Source organism: Mobula birostris, chromosome 14, assembly GCF_030028105.1.
Source record: "Mobula birostris isolate sMobBir1 chromosome 14, sMobBir1.hap1, whole genome shotgun sequence".
Classification (NCBI taxonomy): Eukaryota; Metazoa; Chordata; class Chondrichthyes; order Myliobatiformes; family Myliobatidae; genus Mobula; species Mobula birostris.
The window spans coordinates 15101308-15117565 of NC_092383.1; the positions used below are offsets into that span (position 1 = coordinate 15101308).

General features: G+C 42.4%; 2 pseudogenes; both read left to right on the forward strand.

The window, feature by feature from the left end:
- Positions 1–261: 261 nt before the first annotated feature.
- LOC140209452 (UDP-glucuronosyltransferase 2C1 pseudogene) overlaps positions 262–16258 on the forward strand; it is a 55288-nt pseudogene continuing 39291 nt past the window's right edge.
- LOC140209451 (UDP-glucuronosyltransferase 1-2 pseudogene) lies at positions 11134–12738 on the forward strand (annotated as a pseudogene).

A 16258-nucleotide genomic window follows, 5' to 3' on the forward strand; every position in this document is an offset into this window, starting at 1 on the left:
CAGCTGTGCGGACATGTACTTGTGCATTTGGCAATAAACTTGACCGTTACTTTGAATTTGACTCTGTTCTGACCCATGGGATACAAACTAAACAAAGTTGTCCGTTCTGATAAAAACATTCGGCAGGTCTGAACTGAATGTGAACGCATCGCACTCAGTATTACCCAATCTCCAAGACTTTGTCACGAAACAGCTGATATTTGCAGGTCACCTTTTGTCTGCTGAAATCACAACTTCAAAGAATACCTTTGTATTACTGTACCCGCAAGGTGTTCAGCGGTAAGTGTACAATTGTAATTTTATCTCGAACCGAGGTTAGTTTAGATGCATTTTATAACCAGTTTGAGACTCAGTACATTTGCAATGCACTTGTGTAGAAACATATTAAAATTGCCACCTCAGGGAAGATGTTACGGAACGGAAGTTCTGATTTCCAGCGCCCACTGAGCAAGAGTCGACAATGTACGTTCCATGAAGGGAAGTAGTTCATTCAGCACAGCTGATTGGGAGGTCACATCTCCGAAATCCTTTGAAGCTTTTCAGGGAAAGAACTATAAGAATTCATGAAATTAGGGCAGTGGAGGATGTCTAATTTCATTAAGAAGTTTACAAGGTTCTACATGGCAGTCCGATTTTGGAAGGTTCGGTCGCATGGGATTCAGGGGGAGCTACCGAGGTGGATTCAGACGTGGTTCGATGTGAGGAAGCAGGAAGTCAATTCTCTGACTGAGGGGATATGACTCGTGTGGGGTAAGAAGCAGAATGCCAATTCTCCAACTGGAGGGCGTGGGGGCCCTCCGATCAGTGTTATAAGACCATAAGACCAAAAGACATCGGAGTAGAATTAGGAGCAGCAAATCGAGTCTGCTCCGCCATTCCATCATAGCTGATCTCTGATCCCGAATCCCGTTCATCCCGATACACCCGCCTTCTCACCATATCTCTTGACCAATCAGGGAATGATCAAATCCCGCGTAAATATACCCAGAGACTTGGCTTCCACTGCAATCTGTGGCAAAGCACACCACTGATTCACCAATCTGTGGCTAAAATAATTCTGTTCTAGAAGGTCACCCGTCAATTTTGAGGCTGTGGCCTCTAGAACTGGACAGCCCCATGTTCGGAAACATCATTCCCACATCAACCCTATCCAGTCCTTTCAACATTGGGTCGGTTTCAATGAGATCCCCATGCATTCTTCTAAATTCGAGTGAGTACAGGCCCAGAGCTGCCATACGCACCTGATAAGTTAACCCTTTCATTCCTAAAATCATCCTTCTGAACCTCTTCTTGCCCCTCTCCAATGACAACACATCCTTTCTGAGATATGGGACCCAAAACTATTGACAATACACCAAGTGTGGCCTGACTAATATCTTATAAAAGTTCAGCATGATCTGTTTGCTTTTATATTCCATTTCCCTTGAAATAAGTGCTAACATTGCATTTGCTTTCTTTGCCACAGACTCAACCTGTAAATAAACCTGCGAGTATTGCACAAGGACTCGTAAGTCCCTCTGCAACTCTGATGTTTGAACCTTCTCCCCATTTAGATAATATTCTGTACTATTCCACCTTTTATCAAGATGCATTATTGTACATTTCCCAACACTGTATTCCATCTTCAACATTTTTGCACATTCTTCAAATTTGTGTAAGTCCTGCTGCAATCACCTTGCTTTCACAGCACTACCTACCCTTCCACCAACCTGTGAATCATCTGCTAACTGTGCCACAAATACATCAATTCCATTATCCAAACCATTGACAAACAATGTGAAAAGTAGCAGTCCCAATACTGACTCCTGAGGAACACCACATGTCAACGGTACCCAAGCATAAAAGGCCCTGCTCGCTCACTGCATCCTACCTGTCAGCCATTCCTCTATCCATGCCAGTGTCTGTCCTGTAACGCCCTGGACTTTATCTTGTTAGGCAGCCTCATGTTTGGCACCTTATCAAATGCGACTGAAAATCCAAGTAAATGACATCCACTGCCTCTCCCTTGTCCATCCTCCTTGTTACTTCCTCAAAGAGCTCTAAGAGATTTATCAGGCAAAATTTCCCTTCACAGAAACCATGCTGACTTTGACTTTATTTTATCATTAGTCTCCAAGTACTGTACCCCGAAACCTCATCCTTAATGATAGACTCCAACACTTTCACAACCACTGAGGTTTAGATAACTGTCCTGTAATTTCCTTTTTTCTCTGCCTTACTCCCTTCTTAGAGTGGAGTGACATTTGCAATCATCCAGTCTTCCAGGGTCATTCTAGAATCAAGTGATTCTTGAAAGATCATGACCAATACACCCGTTATCTCTTCACCAACCTCTTTCAGGACACTGGGACGTAGTCCATCTGGTCCAGGTGACTTATCCACCTTAAGAACTTTCAGTTTGCCTGGCATTTTTTTTCTTTATAATAGCATTCCCGCTCCCTGACAATCACAGACCTCTGGTACACTGCTAGTGTCTTCCACAGTGAAGACTGATGCAACTTACCCATCAAATTCACCTGCTATTTCTTTATCTCCCAATAATACCTGATTCGCATCATTGTCCAGTGGTCCAAAATCTCTTTATGTCATTGTGCTACTGATGCATGTGACCTGTGCTTCTCCCTCTCAAACAGCAGTATGAATTCAATCATATTATGATCACTGCCCTCTAAGGGCTCCTTTACATTATAATCTTTGTTATTTATTATAAATGTAAATTATTTGGAATATGAATGTACATGACATGTTTAACAGCTCTAGTGCAATTACAAAGTTTTGTGGGCTTCTTGATAATGAAGCAAATTATAATGAATTCCAGAGATCACTTCGAGAGATGGGCAGAGGAACGGCAAATGTAATTTAACCTACATAACTGTGAGGTGATGTATTTGTTATCAAGCTTTTAGTATTGCAATTTTTGGAAACAAAACACTCTTCAAACAACTTGAAAGTGCAAACTTTGACTTAATACTTACAGATCCTGTTCTTGGTACTGGACCAATGCTTTCTCATTATTTGAAAATCCCGTAGGTGTGCAATGTTCGATGGCAGATAAGTGAGGAAGCCCATTTCTTCTCTGCCCCATCACCACTTTCCTATGTCCCAAAACCTGGCTCACAACTGACGGATAATATGAAATTTATCCAAACAGTAGGTAACTTCATGCTGAATCTTCTTCAACTAGTGTTTGCAGAATTTTATGTATATCCAATTTATAATGAAATCTGTCATCAATAGTTGTGACCAGACACAGACATTCAAGCACTTCTCTGAGGGCTGATGTGTTGCTAATGATAGTTGATATTGTGTTTGAATTCCCAAGACCCACCATGCCAAATATTGTGTACATTGGAGGCTTCCGGTGTAAACTAGCCCGACCACTAACAACAGAGTCTGAAGAGTTTGTTCAGGGCTCTGGGGAGCATGAACTTATTGTGATGTCATTGGGGACATTGGTAGATTCCTTGTCTAAGCAAATTAGAATGGAAATAGCTGAGGCTTTGCTGAAGTACCCCAGAAGGTTATTTGGAGATATGATGGGGAAATCCCTCCCATAAACTACTGACAGAATGGATCCCTCAGAACGACCTTCTGGGACACCCCAACACACGAGTCTTCATTTCTCACGGTGGTACCAATGGCATTTATGAGGCCATCTACCGTGGTGTGCCAGTGATTGGCATGCCTCTCATTTTTGACCAGTTCGACAATGTAGTCAGACTTGTATCCCAAAGTGTAGCCAAGGTACTTAAGGTTTCAACAGTGCATTCAACAGATCTATTGCAGGCACTTAATGAGGTGATAAATGACACACTTTACCGGGTAAACATGAAGAAACTCTCTGCTCTCCACCGGGACCAACCAGGATCGCCAATGAAGTGAGCCGTTTTCTGGATGGAGTACGTTGCCTGACACAAAGGAGCAGGGCATTTGCAGTTTGAATCCTACCGACTGCCCTGGTACACTTACTATTGTGTGGAGGTAACACCCACCAAAGTTGCTGGTGAACGCAGCAGGCCAGGCTGCATCGCTAGGAAGAGGTACAGTTGACGTTTCAGGCCGAGACCCTTCGTCAGGACTCAACGTCGACTGTGGCTCTTCCTAGAGATGCTGTCTGGCCTGCTGCGTTCATCAGCAACTTTGATGTGTGTTGCTTGAATTTCCTGCATCTTCAGAATTCCTTTTGATTGTGTGGAGGTGATGGTTTTTCTGATGTCCGTGTTATTCATGGTCGCAGTGCTGGTGGTTGTAGCACTGAAGAAACTTTGTCATTCTGGATGTAGAAGAAAGCAAAAGACTGAGTAAGGTTAATCTATTTTATGTTGGGAGATGTAGTTTTCTGTTTTTAAAAATTAATTGAAGATGTTTTTCCTGCAGATAATCCATGGAACCTGATATTATGGAAATAATAATCAGGAGTAATAAAATAGTTGAAGCAGTGGTTCACAGCCATTTTTGGGTTACTGCCCTCTGGGCTCTCTAAGCACAGATCCAGTGCCCTCCTCTCTCTTTCTGGCTAGTACATATAAACTATTTAAAAAATTCCTTTTATGATGCACAGTTAAAGAAATTGGAACTGCAAATTTAAAGCAGTGACAAATAATTGCAAAAATTATTGTGTTTTTCAAAGTGACAAATAAAATTATTTATTTATTTGATTACAGTGAAAGCAATTTTCATTAAGAATTTCAGAGTGTTCATTGGTAGTTCAGTCATTCTGACGCTGAATCAGAAGAGAGGTGAAGAGGTCTGCAATGCTGATAGGAGATTAAGAGAGACGTGAATCTGTGGCGTGATTGAGACACCCAGATGGTACGTTTCCTCCCAGGTGACAGGGCAGGGATGTCACGAATTGGGTCCACAGCAGTCTAAAGAGGGAGGGTGAGCAGTCAGAAGTCTTGGTACCTGTTGATAGTAAAGACATAGGCAGAATGGTGAGGGAATTTAGGGAGCTTGATAGAAAGCTGCAAAGCAGGACCTCCAGAGTAGTAATCTCTGGGTTGCTACCCATGCCACACACCAGTGAGGGTAAGAATAGGATGGTTTGGCAGATGAATGTGTGGCCGAGGGAATGGTACAGAGGACAGGGGTTCAGATTTCTGATCACTGGGATCTCTTCCAGAGGAGGAGTGACTAGTACAAAGGGATGTGTTGCTCCTTCCCTTTATTCTATGGTCTATTGTCCTCTCCTATCAGATTCCTTTTTCTTTTTCCCAGTGCCTTCTCCACTAGTCACTTGCCAGGTTCTCACCTCATTCCCTTTCTTCCAACTTCCTACCCCGGATTCACCTATCACCAGGCAGCTTTTGCTACTCCCTCTCACCACTCTTTCATTTTGGATCCTGCAGGTTTCTTTTGAGTCCTGATGTAGGGTCTTTGCTTGAAAATTTGTCACTTCATTCCGCTCCCTACCCCCACACCTGTTGATGCTGCTTGACCTGTGGAGTTCTTCCAGCATTTTGTGTGTCTCTTCCATATTTCCACCATCTGCAATCTCTTTGATTTTCTATCTTACAGGGGAAAACCAAGGTCATCTAGTGTTATGCGAAATTAAGTAACTTCCTTTCACTTGGCCACAAATTTTTGTGATTCACGAGCAGATGTGACCTTTCCTGTGCCATTTTCTTAATTACGCTATAAGTTAGTCAACTCTCAGGCTGGTTCACTCATCAGTTAGCTCATGCATGATCTGAATCACGAGCCCATCTGCCCTCTTCAGGAATGGAGAGTTGGGTGAAGATGCACTGGTCCAGGTTGGTGGGTCAGAGCTGGAAGATGTCAGCAGCTTGATACTCCTAGGTGTTCCTAGATTCCGAACATAACAGATGACCTGCTCATAGATGCAATTATCGATGCAATCACAAGGAAAGCATTCTAGCATCTTTGTCTATATCACAGGTACATCCCAACCCACCATCAGGAGTATCTACAAAAAGCGCTACCTGAAGAAGGTAACATCTACCAATGATCCCTATAATCCGGGTCATGGCATTTTCTCTCAACTACCATTGGGCAAGTGGTTCACCCACACAACCAAGTTCAAGAACAGTAACAACCCTTTAACAAATCAGTTATTAAATCAACCTGTAGAATCATAATCACTAGCTAAGTACAACAACATGATCACCTTGTACGGCAATGGCCTTGGTTAATTTTATTCTAATTGCCGTCGTTCTTGTAAAAAATGTATAATCTACATTGTTAATCTCTGTCCTTCTTGTAAATGTTGCATCTATGTGCCTTTGACATTGCTGCAAGTAAGTTTCTCATTAAAACTCTACATACATGTATGTTTGGGTATGACAATAACATGGACATTGACATTTAGATTTCATTAGTGTTAATATACTTGCTAAAAATAGTGAATCTGTGCTGCAATATTTTCAATGAACCTCAAGACTAAAGATTATTTTAAAGACTTATTAGATTAGCATTATTTGTCTCAAAATCAAAATCTTGAATCTTATGGTGACTGACAAGCAAAAGAAGATAAATTGTGCAAAGCAAAAAATATAATACTGACAACATGAGTTGTAAAGAGTCCTGGAAGGTGAGTCCATAAGTTGTGGAATCAGTGCAGGGTTGTTCCTAAGATGCTGAGGCTGTGCCTTCAGGCTTCTGTACCTCCTCCCTAATGATGGTGATGAGAAGAGGCTGTGGAATCCTGGAATGTTACATCTCTATTTGATTATTTAACTATTTTACATTCCTGTTGGACAACAGAATGAATATAGTGAACATAAATGCAGCAAAATGACTGAGACTGTCTTGAGGAACTTTGCAAGAAGGAAGGTGTCTAACGATTAAGATTCCATGACCAAGGGATTAAGCAGCTGAAGACACCGTTGTCAATGATGGAGTGCAGGAGACTTGCAAAAAATTGATGTCAATGTTACAAAAGTGGAGAGTTCTGGACTGTTGTGGGTCAGAAGAGTTTACGGAGGTGAGGAAAGGAAAGATCATGGAAGGATGTGAAAGCAAAGATAAAGTTAAACAACACAGAGAGGTGAAAGGTCAATGAACACAGGGGCGATAACTTGACAAATTTACTATCTGTAATAACTAAAAGTAAACAAGGCACTTCGTTCAGTGGTAGAGGAAGAAAACTTATCAGTGGGCACTTTGATACAGAAATTAAGTGGATGGCATAATACAATGTTTTAATTGAAAAATAACTGAGGTTGAAATTCATGAGATCAGTAAATGAAGAAAAGTTGACACAGAGGAAGAAGCCAGTCAGATGGCCACAACATTGTAATGTGAACTCTTTACGTGTTGGAAGGCAACTGTCCAGTTAGGCTGGACAAACCCAGGTTGTTTTCTCTGGAGCATCGGAATATGAGGGAAAACCTGAGAGTCATTTATAACATATTGAGATGCATGGTGTTGGATAAAAGAATACATGTATTAAAGGTGAGAGGAGGAAAATTCAAGAGAGATACACAGTACAGTTTGTTACACTTCCTCCCACTCTACTCCCTTTGCACTAACAACTACATGGCCAGGTTCTGCTCCAGCTCCATCTACAAGTTTGCAGATGCTACCACTGTAGAGATCTATATCTCAAATAATGGTGTGTTAGTGTACAAGAAGTAAATCGATAGCTGGGTAAAATGGTGCCATGACAATACCCTTTCATTCAATGTCAGCAGAACAAAAGAACTGTTGTTTGACATCTGAAAGGAGGGCTATACACATGCTTTTGTCTACATCAAAGATACTGAGGTTGAGAGGATTGAGAGCTTCAAGTTCTGAGGAACAAAAACCACCAATAACCTGTCCTGCTCCAACTAAACTTATGTTACAGCCAAGAAAACACACCAACACCCCTCTTTCCTCTGTTGGGATTCTTATTGAAGGGTCTGAGCAAAGAATGTTGATGTTTCTTATTCTCCATAGATCTTTCATATGGCATGAATGCTGCCTGAACTGCTGTGTTGCTCCCACATTTTCTGTGTGTTGGTCTAAATAACAGGTGATCAGAGTTCAAACCTCTGCTATGTCATATCTTATGTACACATGGGAGATTAGAAGCTTCACAAGCCAAAATTTGCAGGAATCTTCTTGAATTCCTTCAACCCTCTTAATAAAGTAGGGTCAAAGTCACTTTAAAAGTTTGTTCATGCGATTCTGTGCCTGGAAATATGGAATTCCAGAGTCAAGAGTTTAAATTTAGGTTTAATTTGTGTTTCCCTGTGAATGTTGCTGACATGTGCCTGTAATGCTGCTTGAAGCCAAGTTTTTCATTTATGCCTGTGCATGATTATACAACCTCTTCTCCTCCATTTTCACACTGAATACCGGCGTGCCTCAAGGCTGTGTGCTGAGCCCTCTTCTGTAGTCCTTTATCACCTATGACTGCGTTCCTGTACACGGTTGTAACTCCATAATCAAGTTCGCAGACGACGCCACAGTGGTTTGCCTGATCAGAGGGGATAACGAGACAGCCTACAGGGATGAGGTCCAGCACCTGGCCGCATGGTATGCCGATAACAACTTGGCCCTTAACACCCAGAAGACCAAGGAGATTATCGTGGACACCAGGCATGCTAGGAGCCACACTCATGTCCCCATCTACATCAATGGAGCTGCAGTGGAGGGTGTATCAAGTTTCAAATTCCTTGGTGTCCATATTTCTGATGATCTCACCTGGTCCCTGAACTCCTCCAACCTGATCAAAAAGGTGCGACATTGCCTTTCTTTCCTGCGGAGCATCAAGAAAGCTCACCTCTGTTCCAGGATACTGACAGACTTTTACCGCTGTACCATTGAGAGCATACTCACCAACTGCATCTCAGTGTGGTATGGCAATTGTCCCGTATTGGACCGCAAAGCACTCCAGTGAGTGGTGAAAACTGCCCAGTAGATTATCGGCTCCCAATTACCCACTGTTGAGAACATCCACCATAAACGCTGCCTGGGCAGGGTGAAAAGCATTTTCAAGGATGCATCTCACCCTAACCATGGAAGTTTTCCTTTCCTCCCATCCGGTAGGCGCTATAGAAGCCTCTGTTCCCGCACCAGCAGGCACAGGAAGAGCTTCTTCCCTGAGGCTGTGACTCTGCTGAACCTCTCATCACAGCACTAAGCAGTATTGCACCCATACTGGAATGTCTGAGTACCTTTATATTTGTATGCTGTAGCACTTAGTTTTTATTCGCAGCTATTTTGTAAATAATACTATTCTTTTGCACTTCTGGTCAAATGCTAATTGCATTTCATTGGCTTTGTATCTGTACTCTCACAATGACAGTAAAGTTGAATCTAATTTAATCTAATGTACATACTTGTGCATCTGGCAATAATCTTGACTTTGACTTCTGCGCTGACTCAGGAGACACAAGCCAAACAACATTGTTCATACTGATAAAAACATTCGGCAGGACTGAAGAAAAAGTGAATGTATCACATTGAATATGACCCAATCTCCTAGACTTGTCTCCAAACAGCCAAAAAATGCAGGTCACTTTTCGTTTGCTGAAATCACAACGACATGAAAGAAACACACACAGAATGCTTGTGGAACGCAGCAGGCCAGGCAGCATCTATAGGAAGAATTTCCAGCATCTGCAGATTTCCTCATGTTTGCGGCATCAAAGAAATTCTTTCTGTCACTCACGAGGTGTTCTTTATTAGTAAGTGTTAAATTGTAATTACTTCTCTAATCCTGGTTATTTTTGGGTACATTTTATAATCAGCTTGAGGCTTAGTACGTTTACAATGCATTTGTGTAGAAACATATTAAAATTACCAACTCCGGGAATATGTTAAGGAATGAAGTTCTAATTTCCGGTGCCCGCTCGGAAAGAGTTGACAATGTACACTCCATGAAGGGAACTCATTCAGCACAGCCCATTCGGAAGTTGTACCTGCAACATCATTTTGAGCTTTTCAGGGAGGTAAGGAAGAGCTTGGATGAAGTTAGAGCGGTGAAGGTTGTCTATGTGGAATCAATTTTGGACCTTACAAGGTCCTGTGTGGCAAGCGGACTTTCGACGGTTTGGTCACATGGGATTCAGGGAGAGCTTGTGAGGTGGATTCAGAATTATTTCGATAGGAAGGAGAATGTCAATTCTCTGATTGGAGGGCTGTGACTAGTGTGGGGTCCCACCGATCTATGTCAGCATTTTTGCTATTTATTATAACTGTAAATTATTTTGAACATGAATAAACCTGATATTGGGTGTGATGTCCGGGAATTCTCACTCGACTGCCGTTTTAGTTGCAGTTTACATCCAACCATCGGTTGATGTGAATGTAGTTTGCGATGCTATTGTTTCCAACTTTGTTAAAATACGAACTCTAATGTTTTTGCTTTTGTTGGCTGTTACCGGGTATTTCAATCATGTTTCCCTCGAGGCAACAATACCAACTTTATATCAATATGTCAGCTTCCCTACAGGGGGCATAGAGCACTGGACTTTGTGTTTGCAAAAGTAAAGGATGCATACATACCCTTCCCCTGCTTGGTAAATCTGATCACAACCTGGTCCTGTTAACACCCAGGTATTTAGCTCTTGTCCAGCGGCAGCCCATGTCAACAAGGAGTGTAAGGAGGTGGAAGCAACACACATGAAATGCTGGTGGAACTCAGCAGGCCATGCAGCATCTATGGAAAAAAGTAGAGTTGACGTTTCGAGACCCTTCGGCAGGACTGGAGAAAAAAATAGATGAGAAGTAGATTTAAGAAGTTGGGGAGGAGAGAGAGAAACATAAAGTGGCAGTTGGAACTGGGAAGGGGAGAGATGTAGTAAATAGTTAGGAAGTTGATTGGTGAAACTGCAGTTAGCGCTAATCGGGCTTCCGTTTAAATCATTACAAGAAACTCGGAATCCAGGAGCTGATCATAATAAACTTAAGTTTAGACAGAAAGCACCAGGAGACTGCATTACAAAGAGCAAGTCACTCGAGAAAAACAGAAGGAAATCTAAAAGATTAATGTCTTTCATTAAACAACAATTAAGCAATTCAGGTACTCTGAAAAACAGAGACCCCTAACTTAATGGTAATGGTCCACAGCATAAAAAAGGTTGCGAGTCACTGGGTTAAGTGTTTTTGTTGTCAATTTATGATGCTTAATAGTATTTTTTTAACAATTTGACTGCAGCATTGGTGTGATCTGCTTTTCTCAAGATGGATATACCTGGATGGAAAGACAGATCGCAGATTGCATCTGGTCTTGGTGTTATTTTCATCACACTGACTTGTCCGGTTACCCAAGGAGCTAAAATATTGGTTATACCTGTGGATGGAAGTCATTGGATTAGTACGAAAATTCTAGTAGAAGAGCTGAAACTTCGTGGACACAATGTTACTGTGCTTTACCATTCTTCATCTTCGCATATGAAGGAAAATCTTGATCTCTATCAATCCATTGTTATTCAAATTCAAGAAAAAGATGACAAATCTCTGAAAATTATGTTTGAAAGAATTGTGGAACTGTCATTGAAGAGTGGTGGGACCCTTTGGGACCATATGAAGTTCCAAAATTCCATGAAGGTTATTGTATATGAAATTCACAAATGGAATCAAGCTTCTGTTATTGCAATTTTTTAAAACAAAACCCTGTTAAAACAACTTGAAAGAGCAAATTTTGACTTAGTGCTTATGGATCCTGCTTTTGGTACAGGACCAATGCTTGCTTATTATTTGAAAGTCCCGCAGGTGAATAATGTTCGAGGGCAGCTAAATGGGGAAGCCCATTTCCTCTATGCCCCATCACCGCCTTCCTATGTCCCAAAACTTGGGACATGTTTGGCAGATAATATGAATTTTTTCCAAAGAACAGGAAATGTCATTTATAATTTTTTTCGGCTTCTATTTGTAGAATTTGTTGTATACCCAATTTATAATGAAATCTATCATCAATATCTCGGACCAGATACGGACATTGAAACAGTTCTCTTGAAGGCTGATGTGTTGCTGATCAGAGTCGATTTTGTATTTGAATTCCCAAGACCCACCATGCCAAATATTGTGTACATTGGAGGCTTCCAGTGTAAACCAGCCCGGCCACTGGTAGCAGAGTTTGAAGCGTTTGTTCAAAACTCAGGAAAGCATGGAATTATTGTGATGTCATTAGGATCCATTATTGATTCCTTGCCAAAGCAGATTACAATGGAAATAGCTGAAGCAGTTGCTCAAGTGCCCCAGAAGGTTATTTGGAGATACGATGGAGAAATCCCTCCCAATATAGGTAATAATACACTACTGACAAAATGGATCCCTCAGAACGACCTTCTGGGATGCCCCAACACACGAGTCTTCATTTCTCATGGTGGTACCAATGGCATTTATGAGGCCATCTACCACGGGGTGCCAGTGATTGGCATACCTCTTATTTTTGACCAGTTTGACAATGTAGTCTGACTGGAATCCCGAGGCGCAGCAAAGGTGCTTAATGTTGCAACCGTGCATTCAACAGAGCTATTGCAGGCACTTAATGAGGTGGTAAACGGCACATTTTACCGGGATAACATGAAGAAACTCTCTGCTCTCCACCGGGACCAAACAGAGTCGCCAATGGAGAGAGCTGTTTTCTGGATTGAGTATGTTGCCCGACACAAAGGAGCAGGGCATTTGCGCTCTGAATCCTACCGACTGCCCTGATACACTTACTATTGTGTGGATGTGATGGTTTTTCTGTTGTCCATGTTCCTCATGCTCACAGTGCTGGTGGTTGTAGCACTGAAGGAACTTTGTCGTATGGCATGTAGAAGAAAGCAAAAGACTGAGTGAGGTTACCCTGTTTTGTGTTGGGATATGGTGTTTTATGTTCTTTATAATTACAGTAATTGATTTTTTTCCTCCAGAAGTTAATCCATGGAACCTTCTTTCCAGAATTCATTGAATTTAGCAAAGGCTATTATGAGAATAAATCAGCTGTGATAGATATATTAAATAATAGACTTTCTGCTTTGATACGCACAAAAGAATTGTAACTACCTGATTGACATTTGACTGGGAAAATAGGGGACGTAAGAGAGTAATGTGACCAGAGCTATAAGGGAAAACAATGTACCGGAATTTACAGAAATTGATGTTGATGCTGCCAGGATGGAGGCTTCCACAATGGAATGTGTGGTATTGTTTCTCCAGTTTGTGCTTAACCTCAGTGTGGCAGCCGTGGGCAAACATGTCAGTGTGGGAATGGGAACATGGGAATTATACCTGCCGGCCAGTGCGAAATCAAAACTGTTGTAGTGAATGGCAAGAAAATGCTCAGAAAGAAGGTAATCTCCATTGAGTCTCACTGCTGTAGTACAAGCTGCAGCAGATGAAATAAGGAAATCAAATGTATTCCTATGTTTTCCATTCCCCTTTTGGCCACTTTACTCCTTCTCTTCCCCTCCCTGCCCCCATGAACTGTTTATGACCTAAACCACCCCCAACTCCCACTTCCCCCCAAGTTCCCCACCCCCTTTCCGTTTTGCTCTGTGACCTGTTGTCCGCTCCCATCAGGTGCCATCTTCCTCAGGCCTTTGCCTCCTCCACCAATCACCTCCGAGCTACTGACGTCATTCCCTTTCTCTCACATCTCCCATGTTCCTGCAAATGTTCCCAACACCTTTAGTGTGTATTGCTCAAGATCTCCCCCATTTGCAGAAACCCTTGTGTCCACCCGGAGATGATAACTTTAAGTAATAGGGTTACATTTCCAGATGAGTAAAAGCACATTCACCCAGTTATATTTTCTGAACAATAACCGTGGGCATTATTATGCAAGTATCAGATTGCAGCTCGGATAAAAGGGTGTTGATTACAGGTGGACAGGTACGGTACAATGCAGTTTCTGAGTCGGTTTTGCTGCATTTCCATTGGCTGGTTGATCTTGCATTGTGCAACCTCTTTGTTCATTATGTATGTTTGTATGTTTCTTAGATACATAAACATCAGGTCCATTGTACACTGTTGTGACCTCTATGTCATCAATCCCAGCAATGAGGTACAATAATGTATTTTTATTAGTAAAAGATATATAACTAATTCAGCTGATCCATGAATGAAGAAATATTCTTCTGAAATGTAGTTGATTTTAAAGATCATTCATTTCTGTCAAATCAGCTTTATTGCTCATCAATCCAAACAGCAGTTCAGTCTAAAAATTATGCAAGAAAGGTCAAAGTTCACTGTCAAATGTATCTTTATGCTGATTGCAGTACAGAATAAGTAGTTTTCAATGTGCAGGAGAAATGTATTTACACGTATCATCTGCAGACAAATGGGCAGAAATATCAAGTGATCTGAAGAGGAATGAGCCACACAGTTCCCTAAACCTGTTGAGTCACTCAGATTCGATCAATGTATTGTGTACATTAACCTTAACATGTTTGCTCAACGACAATCTATCAATGTTCATCAACCAATTATCCCTCTGGACCAGGGGTTCCCAACCCTCTTTATGCTGTGGATCAATACCTTTAAACAGGGGTTCTGCAGACCCCAGTTTGGAATCCAGCTCTAGACTAAGTAGCTGAAGTAACTTGAGTGGAAAGAGTTACAAATTTCCTAAATTTGTAACATGCAAAATACTTATACTAGTATACCCCTCCTCCAACTTATATCCATTTGTATCTATACATCATTGTAATGTCAAGGTTCAATTGAACACAGGCCCAGGTGATGCAAATTGTCCTTATATTTTATCCTATCAGTCCCTAATTGTGGTTATATTTGCTCTAAGATGTGATACCCCAAAATGTAATCTGTCTAGAGCTTTTGTTTTGCTTGTCTGATATCTAATCTATTTTTATCACTTAATTATTTAGTGCTTTGTATACAATCCCACAATAATTAGTATTTATATACACAGTAGCCACTTTATTAGGTGCATCCTGCAATGTTCAAAATGATAGGAGAAGACCGGAGGGGGAGGGATGGAGCCAAGAGCTGGACAGTTGTTTGGCAAAAGGGATATGAGAGGATCATGGGACAGGAGGCCTAGTGAGAAGGAAAAGGGGGAAGGGGGGAAAAACCCAGAGGATGGGCAAGGGGTATAGTCAGAGGGACAGAGGGAGAAAAAGGAGAGAGAGAGAGAGAAAGAATGTGTGTATATAAATAAATAACGGATGGGGTACGAGGGGGAGGTGGGGCATTAGCGGAAGTTAGAGAAATCAATGTTCATGCCATCAGGTTGGAGGCTACCCAGACGGAATATAAGGTGTTTTTCCTCCAACCTGAGTGTGGCTTCATCTTTACAGTAGAGGAGGCCATGGATAGACATGTCAGAATGGGAATGGGACGGGGAATTAAAATGTGTGGCCACAGGGAGATCCTGCTCTCTCTGGCGGACAGAGCGTTGGTGTTCAGCAAAGCGGTCTCCCAGTCTGCGTCGGGTCTCACCAATATATAGAAGGCCACATCGGGAGCACCGGACGCTGTATATCACCCCAGCCGACTCACAGGTGAAGTGTCGCCTCACCTGGAAGGACTGTCTGGGGCCCTGAATGGTGGTGAGGGAGGAAGTGTAAGGGCATGTGTAGCACTTGTTCCGCTTACAAGGATAAGTGCCAGGAGGGAGATCAGTGGGGAGGAATTGGGGGGACGAATGGACAAGGGAGTCACGTAGGGAGCGATCCCTGCGGAAAGCGGGGGGAGGGAAAGATGTGCTTAGTTGTGGGATCCCAATGGAGGTGGCAGAAGTTACGGAGAATAATATGTTGGACTCGGAGGCTGGTGGGGTGGTAGGTGAGGACCAGGGGAGCCCTATTCCTAGTGGGGTGGCGGGAGGATGGAGTGAGAGCAGATGTGCATGAAATGGGGGAGATGCGTTTGAGAGCTGAGTTGATAGTGGAGGAAGGGAAGCCCCTTTCTTTAAAAAACGTGGACATCTCCCTCGTCCTGGAATGAAAAGCCTCATCCTGAGAGCAGATGCGGCAGAGACGGACGAATTGCGAGAAGGGGATGGCGTTTTTGCAAGAGACAGGGTGAGAAGAGGAATAGTCCAGATAGCTGTGAGAGTCAGTAGGCTTATAGTAGACATCAATAGATAAGCTATCTCCGGAGGTAGAGACAGAAAGAACTAGAAAGGGGAGGGTGGTGTCGGAAATGGACCAGGTAAACTTGAGGGCAGGGTGAAAGTTGGAGGCGAAGTTAATAAAGTCAACGAGCTCAGCATGCGTGCAGGAAGCAGCGCCAATGCAGTCGTCGATGTAGCGAAGGAAAAGTGGGGGACAGATACCAGAATAGGTTTGGAACATAGATTGTTCCGCCAAGCCAATAAAAAGCAGGCATAGCTAGGACCCATACGGGTGCCCAC